Source organism: Trichosurus vulpecula, chromosome 2, assembly GCF_011100635.1.
Source record: "Trichosurus vulpecula isolate mTriVul1 chromosome 2, mTriVul1.pri, whole genome shotgun sequence".
Lineage (NCBI taxonomy): Eukaryota > Metazoa > Chordata > Mammalia > Diprotodontia > Phalangeridae > Trichosurus > Trichosurus vulpecula.
In genome coordinates, this window is record NC_050574.1 from 171,004,742 (window position 1) to 171,022,873 (window position 18,132).

Genomic DNA, 18,132 nt, shown 5'->3' on the forward strand with positions numbered 1-18,132 from the left:
CTCACTATAACTGTCTCTCTCTTTGTCTTTTTTTAATAAGCAAATTATATCTTAGTATTATTATGAAAATGGCTTTGATGTTATAACCTCCTTCCAAAAATGTGGAGGACCACATTTTGAAAAACTGCTCCTCTTAAACTACACAGATTACAGAAAAATTGCTGATCTGTGTTAGTGGAAGGGGTTTCCATATTGAAAATCCCCTACATGGAAGAAATCACACATATAGTCCCCCCCAAAATTATCTTCATACCTTACCAGAACACTTTAAAAATTACTGTCCTAACTAAATCAATGATGTCTAGATAATGGGGGGGGGGGGAAGAAAGGGAAAGAATCCCTAAGGGTTGCGATTAGCATGATACTAGGCGCTAGGAATACAAAGACCAAAGCAAAACAGCCCCTATCCTTAAGTGAATTGCATTCTAAAGTAATTGACACAAGACATCTAAGGATCCCGTTAGCTTGAAGAAGGTGTCAGAAATTAACTCAAAGGATCCTAAATCTAGAGCTGGAATGTACTTCAGAGGCCATCTGATCATAGAATCATAGAACTAGGGCAGGAAAGAATCTCAGAGGCCATCTATTTCAACTCCCTCATTTTACAGATGAAGAAACTAAGGCCCAGAAAGGCCAGGTATACTCAAGGTCACAAAGCCAGTAAGTAACAAGACTAGGACTCACTTACAGGTTCCCTGCCTCCAATTCTGCATCACAGATTCAGGGTGAACTGAACAGGGGACCTGTGCCTAAAGGTGGCATTCCAAGGTGAGCAGTCTTGGCTTATGTACTGAGCAAGGAGTAGATTCAGAAGAAAGCAAGGGTTTTGTTTTTGTTTTTATGTTTTGATGATTTTTAAAGAAAAATAGAAAGGGAGGAAAAGTGTAAGAGATGAGGGAACGGTTTTGTTTCCACAGTTCAAAGCATTCCTCTTCCTCCCCCTTCCCCTCAGCTTTAGCAGAATGTAAGTCAGGTGACTTCCAATCAGAGCTCTGATCTAGCAGAAACCAAGTCTCAGGTCGGTTGGGTGAAAGGTCAGAGGCTTGTACACATGCTTAGAGGAGGGCATGACATAAGCAGTCAGGGGGTTGTATCTGGCCAATGAAGAGCCTGGCGGGAGATTCAAAGGGAGGGTCTATAAAAGGACTGGCATCCATATGAGTCCTTTGTATTTTCTCCTGTACTCTGTTCAGGGGATGTACCCATTTATTCAGGGGGAATAAATGTAAACTATAATTAAAACATTCCTGGCTTCCCAATGAGTATTGTTTATTCCTAGACAATGTAAGTAGGTTTCAAACAACTATGGGGGGAAAGGTAAAATGGGGAAAATTATCTCACATAATCACGGTGTACAAGTAGAAGTCTGTACAAAGAGATAGGAATAGGGGAGCAGGTAACACTTGAACTGAACTCTCATCTGAGCCAGTCAAAGAAGGCAAGAATACACACACACACACACACACACACACACACACACACACACACAGTTGAGTTCAGAAATAAAGTTTACTAAAAAAGGAAATAGGAAGCAAAGGGGAGAAGAGAGAAGAAGGAATAAGAGAGAGGCTAGATCAGTCCTAAGCAAAACAAACTTCAAGAATATATAAAATATTGGTAGCATCTCTTTTTGTAAGGGCAAAGAATTATAAACTGATGGGATGCCTATCAATTGAGGAATATCTGAACAAGGTATGGCATGTAAATGTGATAAAATACTACTGTGCTGTAAGAGATAAGTAAAAACAATGTCAGAGAAACCTAGGAAGACTTTGTGAACTAACATAGAATGAAGTGAGCAGAACCAGGAGAACAATCTACACAATGACAAAAAAAAATGCAAAGACAAACAACTTTGAAAGACTTAGAAACTGGGATGGGCATAATGATGAGCCACAGTTCTAGAAGACTCATGATGAATTGTTACCCACTTCCTGATTGAGAAGTGAAGGACTCAGCAGAATGAGACATTTTTTGGGGAAATGGTCAATGTAGAAATTTATTTTGCTTAACTACGTATGTCTGTAATAAGGGTTTCGTTTTTTGGTTTTTTTCTTTCTCAATTGGGGGTGGAAGTGGTAATGCGAAAAGAAAGATTTTTGCTGATTTAAAAATGTAATTAAGAAATGGAGAGATAGAGACCATTCCTCATATATTCAGCCCATTTATTTTTGTAGATGAGGAAACTTAGATTCACTCCCAACTCCACCCCCTTTAAGAAAGAAAAAAACAAAAACCAGACATGTATAGTTAAGCAAAACAAATTTCCACATTGGCCATTTCCCCAAACAATGTCTCATTCTGCACTCTGAATCCTTACAGGTCAAAGATGAGGAGAAATTGCAGACATACCAAAATCTTTATTTTTATTGCTGGATCAGAGAGTATGAATAGTTTGGCACTTTTAAAAACATTTGTTTGTTTATTCACTTGTCCTGACCACTCCCCATGCCAAACCCCCTCATTGAGCAAATTTTAAAAAAAATTAACTCTTCAATACTGGCAAAACGAATTTCCATAGTGTGTGACTGACAGTTGGCTATATCCAAAATTGTGTGTCTTTCTATATCTTAAGTTCATCACCTTTCTGCAGTAAACAAGTGGTAAGTTTCATCTTCATTCTTTCATTTAGCATCTCATTGATCCGAATCTTAAAGTTTTTCAAAGTTGTTTTTCTTTATTATGTCGTATTGTTATATAAATTGTTCTCTCAGTTCTATTTGCTTCACTCTGCATCAGTTCATAGAGGTCTTGTTAGTTTCCTCTGAAATAGTCCATTTTGTCATCGCTTATAGTATGTTAATATTCCATTACATTCATATAATACAATTCATTTAGCCATTTCCCCTCTTATTTTCCAATTTTTGGCTACCACAAAAAGAGCTACAATAACTATTTTTGTACATATAGATCTTTTTTCTCTTTCTTTGATTTCTTTGGGCATATAGTTGGCACTTTTCTAACATAGTTGTAAACTGTTTTCCAGAAGATAGACCTATTCACATCTCTATCAACAGTGTGTTAGTGTGCCTGTTATTGACTATGTCTGTCTTTTGTCCCTTTACCATTTTGAAGAGTGTGAGGTGAAATCTCTGCCTTTATTGGTTGGTCAGTCAATCAACAAGCACTTATGAAGAATTTAGTATGTGCTAGGAACTGGGATATAAATGGAAATTGTTTTTTAAAAGTCCCTACTGCCCTCAAGGAGTTCACATTTGAATGAGGGAGATATGTAAATAACTAGGTATATATAAGATACATACAGGGTAGATGAGGTCAGATGAAAGAAGGTATTAGTAGCTGGAGGGACTGGAAAAACTCTCTTGCAGAAGATAGGATTTGATCCAAGTCCTGAAGGAATGAAGAAAACTAAAAGATGGAGGTGAGGAGACAAGGCAGTCCAGGCATGAGGGAAAGCCAATGAAAAAAGCATAGGGACTGGAGATGGAATATCATGTTTGAGAAGGAGCAAATAGGATAATATGACTGGATTACAGAGTAAGTGGAGGGGAGGAAGAAAGATGGAAAGTTGACCAGGCTATAAAGAACTTTAAATGAGAGAAGTCTTTATATTTAATTGTGAAAGGTGGGGTGAGGTGTGACATGGTCAGACTTAATGCTTCAGAAAAGCCACCTTGGTGACAGATTGGAGTAAGGAGAGACTTGAGGCAGGTAGAACAAACAAAAGGCTATTGAAATAATACTAGTGTGAGGTGGTAAGAACTTGAACTAGCCTTGTGGCTGTATGAGTTGATAGAAGGGGACATACACAAGACATGCTGTGAAGGTAGAAATGACAAGGTTTGGCAATGGATTGGATGGGGCAAATGAGTGAGCAGAGGATGACACTAAAGTTGTAAGCCTGGGTAGGAGGATTTGTGGTGCCTTAATATTAATAGGGAAGTTCAGAAGGAGGGGGAAAGAAAATGAGTTCTATTTTGGATAGGTTGAGTTTGAAATGTCTAAAAAGTAGTTGAAGATGCATGACTATAACTCAGGAGAGACACTAAGGATGGAGACAGAGAGAGAGAGAGAGAGAAAGAGAGAGAGAGAAATATGGATGTGTCTATAAATATCTGGGAATCATCTGAATAGAGATGATAATTGAACCAAAAGGAACTGATAAGATCATGAAGTGAGATAGTAGAAATCAAGCAAAAAAGAGAAAGAAGAGGGAAAGGGAAAGGAATAAGCATCTATGTAATTCCTACTTTGTGCCAGGCACTATGCTAAAAGCAGTTTTTATAAATATTATCTCACTGATCCTCACAAAAACCCTGCAAGGTAGGTGCTATTATTATCCTCATTTTATAGTTAGGGAAACTGAGGCAACCAGAAGTTAATTGACTTACCCAGGGTCATATAGCTAAGTAAAGCTAGATTTGAAGTCATGTGTTCCTTCCAGGCTCAGCACTCTAGCCACTACTTCTAGATTATTAGACAGAAAAGACAGTGTTGGGTGACACTTATGTTTATAGCATATGACATGAATGAAGAATTGTCAAAGAAGACTGAGAAGGAGCAGTTAGACAGATATGAGAACCAGGGAGAGATAGTATCAGGAAAACCTAGAAAGGAGAAAGTATCCAGGAGAGCATGATCAACAGTGTCAAATGCTACAGAAAGGTCAAAGAAAATGAGAATTGAGAAAAGGCCATTAGATTTGTCAATTAAGAGATCGTCAGTAACCGAGGAGGATACTTTCAGTTGAATTATGAGATTGGAAGCCAAATTGTGGAGGGTTTAGAAGAGAATAAGGGGAGAGAGAAATGGAAGCATACATTGCCAACTGCTTTCTCAAAGAGTTTAGCCATGAAGAGGAAAAGAATGATGATAACAAGCCCAGATGATTGAATCAAGTGAGGGGGTTTTTTAAGGATGGGCAAAAAACAGTGTGTTTGTAGACATCAGGTAAGGAATTGGTAGAGACTGAAGATAGGAGAGAGTGGAGATGATAGTGGGGACAATTTGCAGAACTGAAAAGGGGAAGGAGTCAAGTCTGCTTGTAGAGGGATTTGCTTTGGCAAGGTAATGATAGCCAAAACAAGAGAAGCTTTTTGGATAGTGAATAACTATGCACAGAATATGGATATGACTCTTGGTCTTATACATCTGCACCAATCCCCTATGTATCTTAAATGTCAAAGTCTTATCAGAGATATTTGTCCCCCTCCCCCAACTCCCTGGTTTCTCTTCTTACTCCATCTACTTTGGTTTTATTGTGAATAAACCTTTGAATTTTATGTAATCAAAATTTTCTATTTTATTTTTATTTCTATAATATATTCTATTGTTCTGATTTCTATTATATTATATATTATTATTTTATATTTCTATTTCTTGGTCTCCCAGACTCTGATCTCTTCCCATTCCAGTCCATCCTCCACTAAGTTGTCAAATTGACCTTCCTAAAGCACAAGTCTGACCATGTCACTCCCTCCCCTATTAAAAAAAATTCCAGTGGCTCCCTTTTACTTTCAGGATCAAATATAAAATCCTCTGTTTGACTTTTAAAGCTCTTTATAAAGCCTTTACCATCTTTTCAGTCTTCTTAATTCTCTCCACCTACTCTGAGATCCAGTGACACCAGCCTCCTTGAACATATCTCTCAACTCCATGCTTTTTTACTGGCCATCCCCCCACATCTGAAATTCTCTCCCTCTTCAACTCTGCCTCTTAACTTCCCTGGCTTCTTTCAAGTCTCAGACAAAATCCCACCTTCTGCAAGAAGCCTTTTCCTTTCTCCTTTAATGCTATTGCCTTCCTTGTGTTGCTTACCTCCAATTGAAGACCTGAGCTCAAATTTGAACTCAGACACTTACTAGCTATGTGACCCTGTGTAAGTTGCTTAACCTCTGCCTTGGTTTTCTAATCTGTCAAAATGGGGATAACAATAGCCCCTATCTCCCAGGGTTGTTGTGAGGATCAATTGAGTTAATAATTCGGCACATAGTAAGCACTATATAAACATTAGCTATTATTGTTATTATATATCTTGTTCATATAGAATTGTTTGCCTGTTGTCCCCTCCTTTAGACTGTGAGCTCCTTGGGTAGGGACTTTTTGCTTTTCTTTGTATCCCCAAAGCTTAGCAAAGTATCTGGCACGTAATCCACTTAATAAACTCTTCTGGACTTGGCTACTAACATATCGTTTGTTAAAAAGAGATCAAGGCTAGGTAGTAACTAGGTACTAGTGGTATTGACTAGGTAGTGTCAGTCCATTTTATGAAACCTAAGCTTTGTTACTATTTAATCTTATTTTTGTTTACATCGTTTTAGTCGGTTTGCATATTGTTATTTTGAATTTATTTTCTTTACTCTAAAAGAGAAGCTTCTTCTAAAATCTTACCTACCTATTCTTTTAAAAAAATTATTTATTTATTTTTAGTTTTTGACATTCACTTTTATAAGATTTTGAGTTCTAAATTTCCCCCCTCCCCTCCCTCCTCCCCAAGATGGCCTCCAATGTGATATAATTACCTACCTATTTTAAATGTCCTCCAAATTACTAATCAAGTGTTCTGGCACTTAATGTATAATCAATTGGAGATAATGCTAGAAAAAATGTTGCTTCTTTTGGAATCAGAGAGAAGTTCAGAACTCCTTTTGTTCTCCTATGTCAGATCATCACCTGTTTCTTTAATCAACAAATCAACAAGCATTTATCAACAGACACACCTACTGTGTGCATTAGAAATACAAAGACCAAAGCAAAACAGTCACTGCCATCCAGGAGCTTATATTTTAACAGGGAAGAAATTTGTTGTAAAGCCAGGAAAAGGCTAACCAACATGAAGAAGAACACAAAAAAACTGAGGACCATAGATTCTTTTTATGGAGACAGGCATGATCAAAATACCGATTTGGAAGAGGACAGCAATGACACTACAGATACATCTGATACCTCAAAAGGTAATGTGAACTGGTCTCCAGCCCAAAAAGCATTGCTGGAAGAGCTAAAGGAGGACTTTAAAAACCAAATTAGGGAGGTAAAAGAAAAAATGGAAAAAAATCCATTGATGAAATCAAGTCCCTAAAGAATAAGATTGGCGAAATGGCCATGGAGATTCAGAATCTAAATAGAGAAAATGATACCCTGAGAGGTAAAATCAACCAACTGGAAAAGGAGACTCAAAAGCAAAATGAAAACACTAACTCATTAAAAATTAGAGTTGAGCAAGTGGAAGCTAATGAATCTATGAGGCACCAAGAAGTAGTAAAACAAAATGTAAAGAATGAAAAAATAGAAAAAAAATGTGAAATATTTGATTGGGAAAACAACAGACCTGGAAAATAGATCCAGGAGAGACAATTTGAGTTATTGGTCTACCAGAAATCCATGATGAAAAAAAGAGCCTTGACAGTATTTTTGAAGAAATTATCAAAGACAACTGCCCAGAGGTCCTAGAACCAGAGGGCAAAATAGTCATTGAAGGAATTCACCACAATCCCAAGAGATCTCAAACTGAAAACACCAAGAAATATTATAGCCAAATTTCAGAACTACAAAGTGAAGGAGAAAATACTGCAAGCAGCCAAAAAGAAACAATTCAAATATCGTGGAACTACAGTCAGGATCACGCAGGATCTCTCAGCTTCCACATTAAAAGACAGGAGAAATTGGAATATGATATTCCAAAGGGCAAAGGAACTGGGACTACAACCAAGGATCAACTACCCAGCAAAACTAAGCATAATTTTTCAGGCAAGGAGATGGACATTCAATGAAATAAGGGAATTCCAGACCTTCCTGATGAAAAGGCCAGAACTCAATGCAAAATTTGATCTCCAAATACAAAACTCAAGAGAGACATAAAAAGGTAAACAGGGGGAAAAACCCCCACAAACCTTATTAATCAATAAGGGCAAATTATTTGCATCTTTATATAGGATTATATCATCTTATGTATGTTTTATATGTATACATATATATGTCAGTCTCGAGAATAGTACAGCTATTATGACAATTGAAAGGGATACACATAGATTGTGAATGCCTGTATAAAATAACTGATATAAGGATAAAAAACATAAGAGATGTAAAGGGAGGGCTATGAGAGAAGAGGTAAGGAGGTAATAGAAAAGGGTAAATTACACCAAATGAAGAGGCACAAAAACATATTATAGTAGAGGGAAAGAAGGGAGGGGGAAGAGCAGTATTTGAGCTTTACTGTCATCTGATCTGGTTCAAGAAGGGAATAACATACCCTGATAAGTATAGAAATCTAACTTGTCCTACAGGAAGTGGGGGGGGAAAGGAGGCGGGTGGTCAGAAGGGAGGGGAAAAGTAGCAAGTGGGAAACGGTAAGATAAGGGAGGGAAATAAAGAGGGAGGGTAAACTGAGGAAGGTGGCAGTCAAAAGTAAAACTTTGTTGAGGGGAAGGGGAAAGGGAGAAATAAAAGCATAAACAGGGGGAAATAGGATGGAGAAAAAGACACAGATGGAAATCATAACTGTGTATATGAATGGGATGAACTCTCCCATAAAACAGAAGCAGATAGCAGAATGGATTAAAAACCATAATCCTACAATATGCTGTTTACAAGAAACACATTTGAAACAGGGGGATACACACAGGGTAAAAGTAAAAGGCTGGAGTAAAATATATTGCGCCTTGGCTAAAGTAAAAAAAGCAGGTGTAGAAATCCTAATCTCAGACAAAGCAAAAGTAAAGATAGATTTAATTAAAAGAGATAAGGAAGGACATTACATCCTGCTAAAAGGCACCATAAACAATGAAGCAATATCATTGTTTAACATATATGCACCAAGTGGTATGGCATACAAATTCTTGGAGGAGAGGTTAAGGGAGTTACAGGAAGAAATAGACAGCAAAACTATAATATTGGGAGACCTCAGCCTTCCCCTTTCTGAACTTGATAAATCTAACCTCAAAATAAATAAGAAAGAAGTTAAGGAGGTAAACAGAATTTTAGAAAAGGCAGATATGATAGACCTCTGGAGAAAACTGAATGAAGATAAAAAGGAATATACTTTCTTCTCAGCGGTACATGGCACATACTCAAAAACTGACCATGTACTAGGGCATAAAAACCTCACAATCCAGTGCAGAAAGGCAGAAGTAGTCAAAGCATACTTTTCAGATCATGATGCAATAAGAATTATTTGTAGCAAAGAACCATGGAAAAATAAGCTAAAAATTAATTGGAAACTAAATAATCTAATTCTAAAGAATGAGTGGGCCAAAGAACAAATCAGAGAAACAATTAATAACTTCATTCAAGAGAATGACAATAATGAAACAACATACCAAAACCTATGGGATGCAGCAAAAGCAGTTCTTAGGGGAAGTTTTATATCCCTAAATGCTTACATGAATAGAATAGGGAAAAAGGAGATCATTGATCTGTGCATACAGCTGAAAAAGCTAGAAAAAGAGCAAATTGAAAATCCCCAATTAAATACCAAATTAGAAGTACTGAAAATCAAAGAAGAGATTAATAAAATTGAAACCAAGAAAACTATTGAATTAAAAAATAAAGAGCTGGTTTTATGAAAAAAACCAATAAAATTGATAAAGTGGCAAAGATGAGGAGGAAAATCATTCCAGGCATGGGAAACAGCCAGTGTAAAGGCAAAAATATAAAAGATGTAGTGAGGAATAGCAAGATGGCCAGTTTAACCAAAACAAAGAGTGTGCAGGGGAATAATGTGTAGCAAATTTGGAAAGGTGGGATAGGACCAGGCTGTGAAGAGCTTTAAATTACAAGCAGAGGAGTTCATATTGGATCCTGGAGGTGATAGGAAGCCTCTGGAGTTTAATGAGTAGGAAGTGACATGGTCAAATCTATAATTTAGGGAAATTGGGGGTTTTTTTAATCACATTAAATTAACAAAAATCTGCCTTCTCTGTCCCATCTCCCTCTTCCCCCCCTCCCCACTGAAAAAGAAAAAAAACCAAGCCCTTGCAACAAACATGTATAGACAAGCAAAATAAATTCCACATTGATCACGTCCAAAAAAATATGCCTCAAAACTGCATTCTGAGTTATTCACATCTGTGTCAGAAGGTGGGTAGCATGTTTCATCAGGAGTCCTCTGTAATCATAGTTGGTCAGAGTTTCTAACTCTTTCAAAGTTGTTCATCTTATAAAGTTCCTATTGTTTTTGCATAACTTGTTCTATAGTGGCTATAGAACTAATTTGTATCTTTTGCTTAAAGAAGAAAACAAGCTGTGATTTATTCTGCATCCGTTCATATGAATTTGAAACCATTTGCTTTGTCATTTCTTATAGCATAATAGTAAGGAAAATCACCTTAATATTTATGTAGAGGATAGATTGGAGTAGAGAGACTAGAAAAGAGGAAGTTAATTAAGGGGGCTATTGCTATAGTACAGGCAAGAGGTTATCAAGGCCTGAACCAGGGTAATGACTGTGTTTGTAGAGAGAAGGGGATGGATGCAAGATGTTGTGGAGATAGAATCTGTAAGATTTATCAATTGACTGAATATTAGAGTGAGTTAGAATGAGTTACTGAGGATGACACAAAGATCTGAAACTGGGTGGCTGGAAAGATTATAGCATACTTGTCAGTATAGGGAAGTTTTGAAGAGGAATGAGTTTTGGGGAAAAGATAATGAGTTCTTTTTTTTGGACATATTATATTTGAGATACCCACAGGATATCCAGTTTGAAATGCCCAATTGGCAGTTCATGATTTAGGACTGGAGCTCAGGAGAGAAAATAGCATTGGGTAGAAAGAAAGAGAGAGAGAGAGAGAGAGAGAGAGAGAGAGAGATCTAGGAGACAGCTTAAAAAAAAGATGCTCTTTGAACTTAACAGGAGTTGATGAGTTCACCAAACAAGAGAGTGCAGAGAGAAAAGAAAAAAGAATACAAGGTAGAGCCTTGATATATGCTGTTATTCTTTGTCCTTCATTTGTCTTGACTTGCTCAGGAATCAAAGTTAAGTGAGACAGAGTTGCATCAGCCTCGCTCTCTCTTCCTGAGTCATCAAAGTACAGTGGCAGGAGAAGAGTCAAGACAACTGGCAATGGCCCAGGATGCAGTGGATGACCTTGGCATCTTTACCACCTGGCCAAGCTCTAAGTGCTCCATAGCACCTGCTTCAGCTGCCTTCAAGGCCATTGGAACAAATTCTTCTCATCTGCCCATTCTGAAGGGGAAAGTCTTCACATGCTTGGGGTAGACACTCCCCTAACTCACCAATGGGTTTGAGACTTGTCAGTTACCCTCAACCTGGTTGGTTTAGCCATCTGCTGAGACCATCTACTGGGGTGTGGCCGTTGCACATGCTATAGCTTCTTGGAGCCATAGGTGAGAGAGTTGAGTGAATCAGGTAGACACCAAAAGTGGAAAGCAGCCCTGAAAAGGGCTCAGCAAACCTTCACACCACAGGGGTTAGTCCTCCTGAACACCCATACACCTTAATATAAATCCAAATTTAGAGACTATAACATGGATGAAAACCAAGAGAAGAAGAAGAAAAACCAAGAGAGAGAGCAGCAGCATGATCATGAGGCAGTTGATGGTGCAATGGATAGATTTCAAGTCCAAGTATCAGGAAGACCCTGGGCAGATCATTTAACCTCTGTTTGCCCCAGTTTCCTCATCAGTCAAATGGGGATAATAATAGCACCTACCTCCTAGGGTTGTTGTGAGGGTCAAATAAGATGATGTTTGTAAAATGCTTAGCACAGTGCAATATAAATGCTAGCTTTTATTATTGTTACTTAACTGCTGTCTGCCTCAATTTCCTCATGTGTAAAGTAGAAATAATAATAATAACACTTATACATCCCATGCTTATTATAAAGATTAAATGAGATAATATTTTGGAAGTGCTTTGCAAACCTTAAAGAGCTATATGAATGCTGGCTATTATTATGAAAACCCGGAGAGTAGAGAGTATTCAGGAAGAGAGAGAAAGGGGTCAGCAGGGGAGTTAAGAAGGGTGAAGACTGAGAAAAAGCTATTAGATTGAGTAACTAAGAAATTGTGGTAACTGAGGACAATAGTTTCAGCTGAGTGACAAGGTCAGAAGAGAGCACTATTAACTGATTGTTATAGATCAGAAGTCAGATTGGAGAGAGTTTGGAAGAGTGTGACAGAAGTAGAGGCAGTGAATGTAGAAAGTTTTGGTTTTGGGTTGTTTTTTTTTCAAAGAGTTTGCTAAGGAAGGAGATATATAAAACAACAGCCAGAAGGATGGTAGGTTCTAGAGTTTATCATGGTGTTTTTTGTTTTTTAGGATGGGGAGACGTGGATGCATTCATAGCCAGGAGAAAAGGAAATTTAAGAAGAGATTTACGATTAGAGAATAAAGTGATGATCTTAGGGTTATTAAATATGGTGACTTACAAGGCTCTTCTTTAATATTCAGGCGTAAGGAAATAATCCTCCTGTACCCTGCCCTGGTCAGGCCACGTGTGAAATGTTGTAGTTATCTAGGGCAACACACTGTGGGAAGGTCATTAATGAACTTGAGAGGTCAGCCAGTATGATGAAGGGTCTCCGATTCTTTCCACACAAAGATCATTAAAGAAACTAACAACACGATAGCTGTCTTTCAAAATTTGAAGGACTGTCCTGAGGAAGGGAGACAAGACTTGATTCTTCTTTGATCCCAGAGGACAATCTTAATGGGTAAAGGCTGCAAAAGGAAAATGTGGGTTTCTTGTAAGAAAAAACTTCCTAATAATCAGATCTGGCCAGAAGTAGTATAGATTGCTGAGGAAGCTCCTTCTTCCCCACCCTAAACCTGACAGTGGAGGACTTTAAAGAAAGACCAGATGATCACTTGGTAAATATATCCTAGAGGAAATCATTTCTCTAGGGAAGGCTTGTACTCCTAGATAAGGAAGTCTCTTTCAACTTTGAAATTATGTGGGTTACCAATAAGTCTAGTGATCAATCATTCATTCAACAAATTGTGATTACTTGCCTGTTATCTGCAAAGTATTGTGCTAAATGCTTGGCATAAAAAGATAAAAAAAAATATAGTCCCAGTCCCCAAGGACCTTAGGATCTACTAAGATAAGATTTATTCATGCAGTGATTAATAAGAATAGAACAAAAGATTTGAGAAGGATCACTTCTAACTTTGAAGATAAGGGGTGGAATCAATATGTTAACTATGGTAGAGTAGGATGCCTCTCTTTGGGCTGCTAGATGATTTGGTTTATAGTACAGTGAAAATAGCACTGAATTTTGAGTCAAGAGACCTGGATCCAAATCTTGGCTCTGCTACAGGGGTATAACTGGACAAATCATTTATATTCTCTGAGCTTCAGCTGTCTTACCAATCTCATAGGGTTGTTGTTGAGAAAGTGCTTTGTAAACCTTAAAGTGCTATGTAAATGAGTTGTTATTATTATTCTCTGGTTTGGCAGTAGAAAATGCAAATTAAATTAAGTTCATTTGCAAATGTTGGCACTCCAATTAGAATATCTTATAAGCCATACAAAGTTCAGGTCAGACCATATCTAGGGTATTGCATTCAGATCTGGGTACCATGTTTTAGGAAAGACTGGTAAACTGGAGAGCATTCAGAGGAGAGCAATGAAGTAGTTGATAGGCCTCTTGTTTATGCCACAGGACAGAAGACTTAGGAGGGATATAATAACAACTGATAATACTTTAAGGATTGTAAAGCTGACTTCAAGTTTTGAAGCTATTACACGTTAGAGAGATTAGACTTATTCTCTTGGGTTCCCAGGAAGGAAAGGAAATCCTGGCCGGGTGATTGCAGAAAACATTCTGGGAAAAGTGGCCTTGAATCTGGGTGTTGAAGGATGCTGTGAGAATCTAGAAAACTTTTCTGGTTTTTTGGGCCTAATCTTTCCTGAAAAGGGCCTTCTCTGCTCTAGACATGACCCCTGCTTCCACCTGATATGCCTTCCTTTTTCTGGAATCTCCTCTAGCATTTAAGGTGCTAAGCAAAGACTTTCAGCTACTGAGTCAGTTGGGTCAGACCCTGGCACTCGCTATAGGATCCTTAGTCCTCATCCTATTTCTCTCCTTTCTTTCATAGCCAAGCCGTAGAAAAATCCATCTATTCTAGTTGTCTCTACTTTGCCTCCCACCCATTTCTCTGTCCCTTCCAACTTGGCACCTGATTCCACCATTCAACTGAAACCCCTTTCTCTGAGATTACAAATAATTCCTTCACTGTGAAATCTGTTGACTTTTTCTCAAACTTTATTTTTCTTGACCTCTCTGCAGCTTTGGACACTCAGGACCATCCCCCAACCTCCCACTTAGATACCTTCTCCTTCATCGATTTCATGACATTTGTCTTTCCTAGTTCTTCTCCTACATGGCTGACATCTCCATTGCTAATCCATCATCCCTCTCAGTTAGAGGAAGCTAAGTGGTGCAGCGGATAGAGTACTTGGCCTGGAGTCAGGAAGATCTGAGTTCGAATCCAGTCTCAGACACTTCATATCAGGTATGACCACGGGCAAGCCACTTAACCTCTGTCAGCCTCAGTTTCTTCAACTGTAAAGTAGGGATCATAATAGCACCTGCCTTCCGGAATATTGTGAGGATTGAATGAGATAATATACGTAAAGCTCTCAGTACAAAGCCTGGCTTACACAGCAGATGCTTAATAACTATTTGTTCCCGTTTCCCCTTGTCCTGCTCCCAACTGTGGGTAATTCTTGATGCTGTCTCCTGAGTTATCTTTTGTTCTTTCTCTATGGCTTTGTAATCATCTTTAAGCAAATGAATTCCAAATCTCTATCTATCCAACCATTCCTTATCTCTCTCTTGAGCTCCAGTCTATCATTTACTGGAAATCTCTACTGGGAGATGTCCTGTAGGTATTTAAACACGTCCATTCGGAACTCTTTATCTCTCTTCCCTGACCAAGTCTGCCCCCTCATTCCTATATCTGTTTAGTGTACCACCAATCTTCTTTTTACCTAGGTTTAAAGCCTAGGCATCATTCTCAACTTTTGCTTCTTTGAGAGGCAGCACATACTACTGCTTGTAGTCCCAATCCTGCCTTGCCTCCTATTTTTGTATGTCCTGTGAGCTAAGAATGTTTTTTACATATTTGAATAAAGTTTTTTGCATGTAAGTAATTATAAACTACATTACAGTAAAATGGATAGAGACCTGGACTTGGAATCAAGAAGACCTGAGCTCTAATTCTTCCCTAGATATTTCTTAGCTCTGTGAGTCTGATCAACTCGCTTAACATCCCTGAGCTGCAGGCAGTTGTCTCATCTGTAAAAGCTGGAACTCAAAGACCTGTACGGTTTCTTCTAGCTCTAAATCCATGATCCTGTGATCCTACTCTCTGCTTGCTGGCCATTTCCTCCAGAGCCTCACCACCTGCCTTGCTGCCTGTATGAGAGACTGTGCCTTGGACGTTTGAACACTATCTTCTCTGGAATTAAGGAGGAATCCTTAAGATCCTGCCTTCCCAGTAGGTGACTGCCTCTTCTGGCTCAGTCAACCCTTCCTGATCCCCCTACTATTTAGCATTCTCTGTTGTGTAAATGTTGTATTCCCATAACAAATTTTAAGCTCCTTGAGGGCAGGAAATATTTTTCATTTTGTCTTTGTATCTCTAATAAATTCTTATGGTATGAGTCCTTTGGGTTTTTTAAGGCCAGATAAGTAAGAAGACCCTTTCCCATCGTCCCGTTTCTGCCTCAGAATTTGTTAGGAGTGTTTCACTGAAACTGTCCTACCTAATCTTCTATGACAGGAAAAAATTGTATCTGTTAAGTCCTTCGTACACCTTCATTATCATATTAGTATAGGATTTGGTTTGGGTTTGAGTTTTTTGGGGCAGCAATATGAGTTAAGTGACTTGTCCAGTATCATATAGCTAGTAAGGGTCTAAGGTCAGATTTGAACTCAGTCGTCCTGACTCCAGGGCCAGGGCTGTATCCACTATGCCACCTAGCTGCCCCAATATAGTATTTTAAAGTTTACATAGCGCTGCATATATACATACATATACACAAAGCATATGCATATGTACATATAATTTAACTTTAACAAGTTTATGTTCTGAAATTTGATGGTATATTCTTAATTAGTGAGGGTGGACATTAGAGAGGATGTATAGTACTCTTTGCCCAGAGACCCTTTGGGCACCAGTGATAATAGTACCAAAAGAAAAGAACTATCCTGGAGTAGGGGTTGGGAGGAAATCCTAGGCCAAATCATAAGAGGATAAGCTGAATATTGTTCCTAGTCCGTTTAGAAGTCATAGGGTAGATGAGTTCAAAGGACTAAGAGTTCAAAGCCCTTCTCCAAAGGTGAGAGAAAGTAGGTCAGCTAAAAGCAGATGAGGGAAAGCTGTGGAAACAAAGCAGCATTGGTGACATTACCGTCACTCACCTTCTTCACCAGAAACAGTAGTCTTCTATGTCAGCAAGTTGCTAGCCGCCTTCTCTTCTCAGTCCCTGAAGTCAGCCTTGCTGTGGCCCTAGGAAAACTCCACCATCACCATCACCACTCCCAATACCTCAACAGCAGGTTAGTCACACCGTGAAAAGCCTCTCTCCTCAAGATAAGTATCCTCTGCCCTTGGGCAGCACATATCTATCTAGCTTCCTTAGACTCCAGCTTTTCCTCAAGATCTATTCTCCCTGGGGAGATTTTGAAACACTTACCAGTGAGTGCCATGGCAACTATCAAGGCTATCTGGTGAGAAATCTGCATTTCTCTGAGCTCTTCTCCTGGTTCTGGTTTTTCTGAGAGCCAAAAATCCTGACAGAAATGGGAGCAAAAAGTAGGAGGGGCAATGATACAGGACCCAGTTTATCTTTCCACCTATTTCCCCTTCGAGCCTTTCAAGGTTGACTGTACACAGAGGATGGGATCATGTAAAGAATCCTGGGTTTGGATTCAGGAGAACTGGTTCAATTTCCAGGTTCTCCACTTACTAGTTGTGTAAAGTTCTATCTTAACCTCTCTGAAAAATTAATCTCCTCATTTGTAATATGGGGATGGAATGCTTGTTTTTCTTTTTCTTAAAGTTTGGCAGTTGCATTGCTGTTGTACCACTATCTAGTGGAACCCCAATGGCCTCACTCACCCCCTGCTGAACTCTACCTTATAACCCACAAAAACATTTAAGCAAAACCAATGCATATGGTTACCACATGTGATGTTTCTTTATCAGTTCTCAGAGACTAAAATTGTTCATTGTGATTTATTTTTACTTATTTTTAGTGTTTTTTTTTTTAAATAGTGTTATTTGCTCTTATGGGCTTTTTGTGCCCGACTTGTGGTAGAGTACTCCGAGCTCGTATTGGTCTGATCTCCCACAGCTGGACACACTTCAAAATAGCGATACCATTTTGGTGCTCTTTGAGAACAAAGGACGACAACCAACTAGTGCTATTTACAACTCTGTAGTCTTTGTATACACTGTTCTCCTGTTTTTGCTTCCTTTACTCTCTGTGAACCACAAGTTAGGATCATGGATCTAGAGCTGGAAGGGAATTTAGAAGCCATTTAGTCTAACTTATTTTGCAAATGTGAAAACTGAGATCAGGTAGGTTAAGTGACTTGCTCAAAGTCACACAAGTAGTAATTGTCAGAGGTGGGATTTAAGCCCAGGTCTTCTGGGGCAGCTAGGAGACACAGTGAATAGAGTGCCAGACCTGGAATCAGGAAGATTCATCTTCCTGAATTCAAATCTGGCCCCAGACACTTACTAGCTTGTGTGACCCTGGGCAAATCACTGGACCCTGTTTGCCTCAGTTTCCGCATCTGTAAAATGAGCTGGAGAAGAAAATGGCAGCAAAACACTCTAGTATCTCTGCGAAGAAAAGCCCTAATGAGGTCATGAAGCATTTGACATGACTGAACAATGACAGCTTCTGATTTTAGAGCCAGTACTCTTTTAATTTTTCATATTTGTTCACTATTTCTTAAAGCATAATTATTTTCAATACCATATATTCATATGACATTGCTTTTTCAGCCCTAGGTTGATGAGAACTCATTTTGTTTCTTATTCTTTGCTATGACAAAGAGTACTTCTATGAATATTTTTGCATATATAAGACCTTTGTTTATGTTTCTGACTTCCTTAGGAGCCTGACTAGTGGTGGGATCTCCAGTTCAAAAATTATAGATAACTTTTGGGGCACAGTTCCAAATTGATTTTCA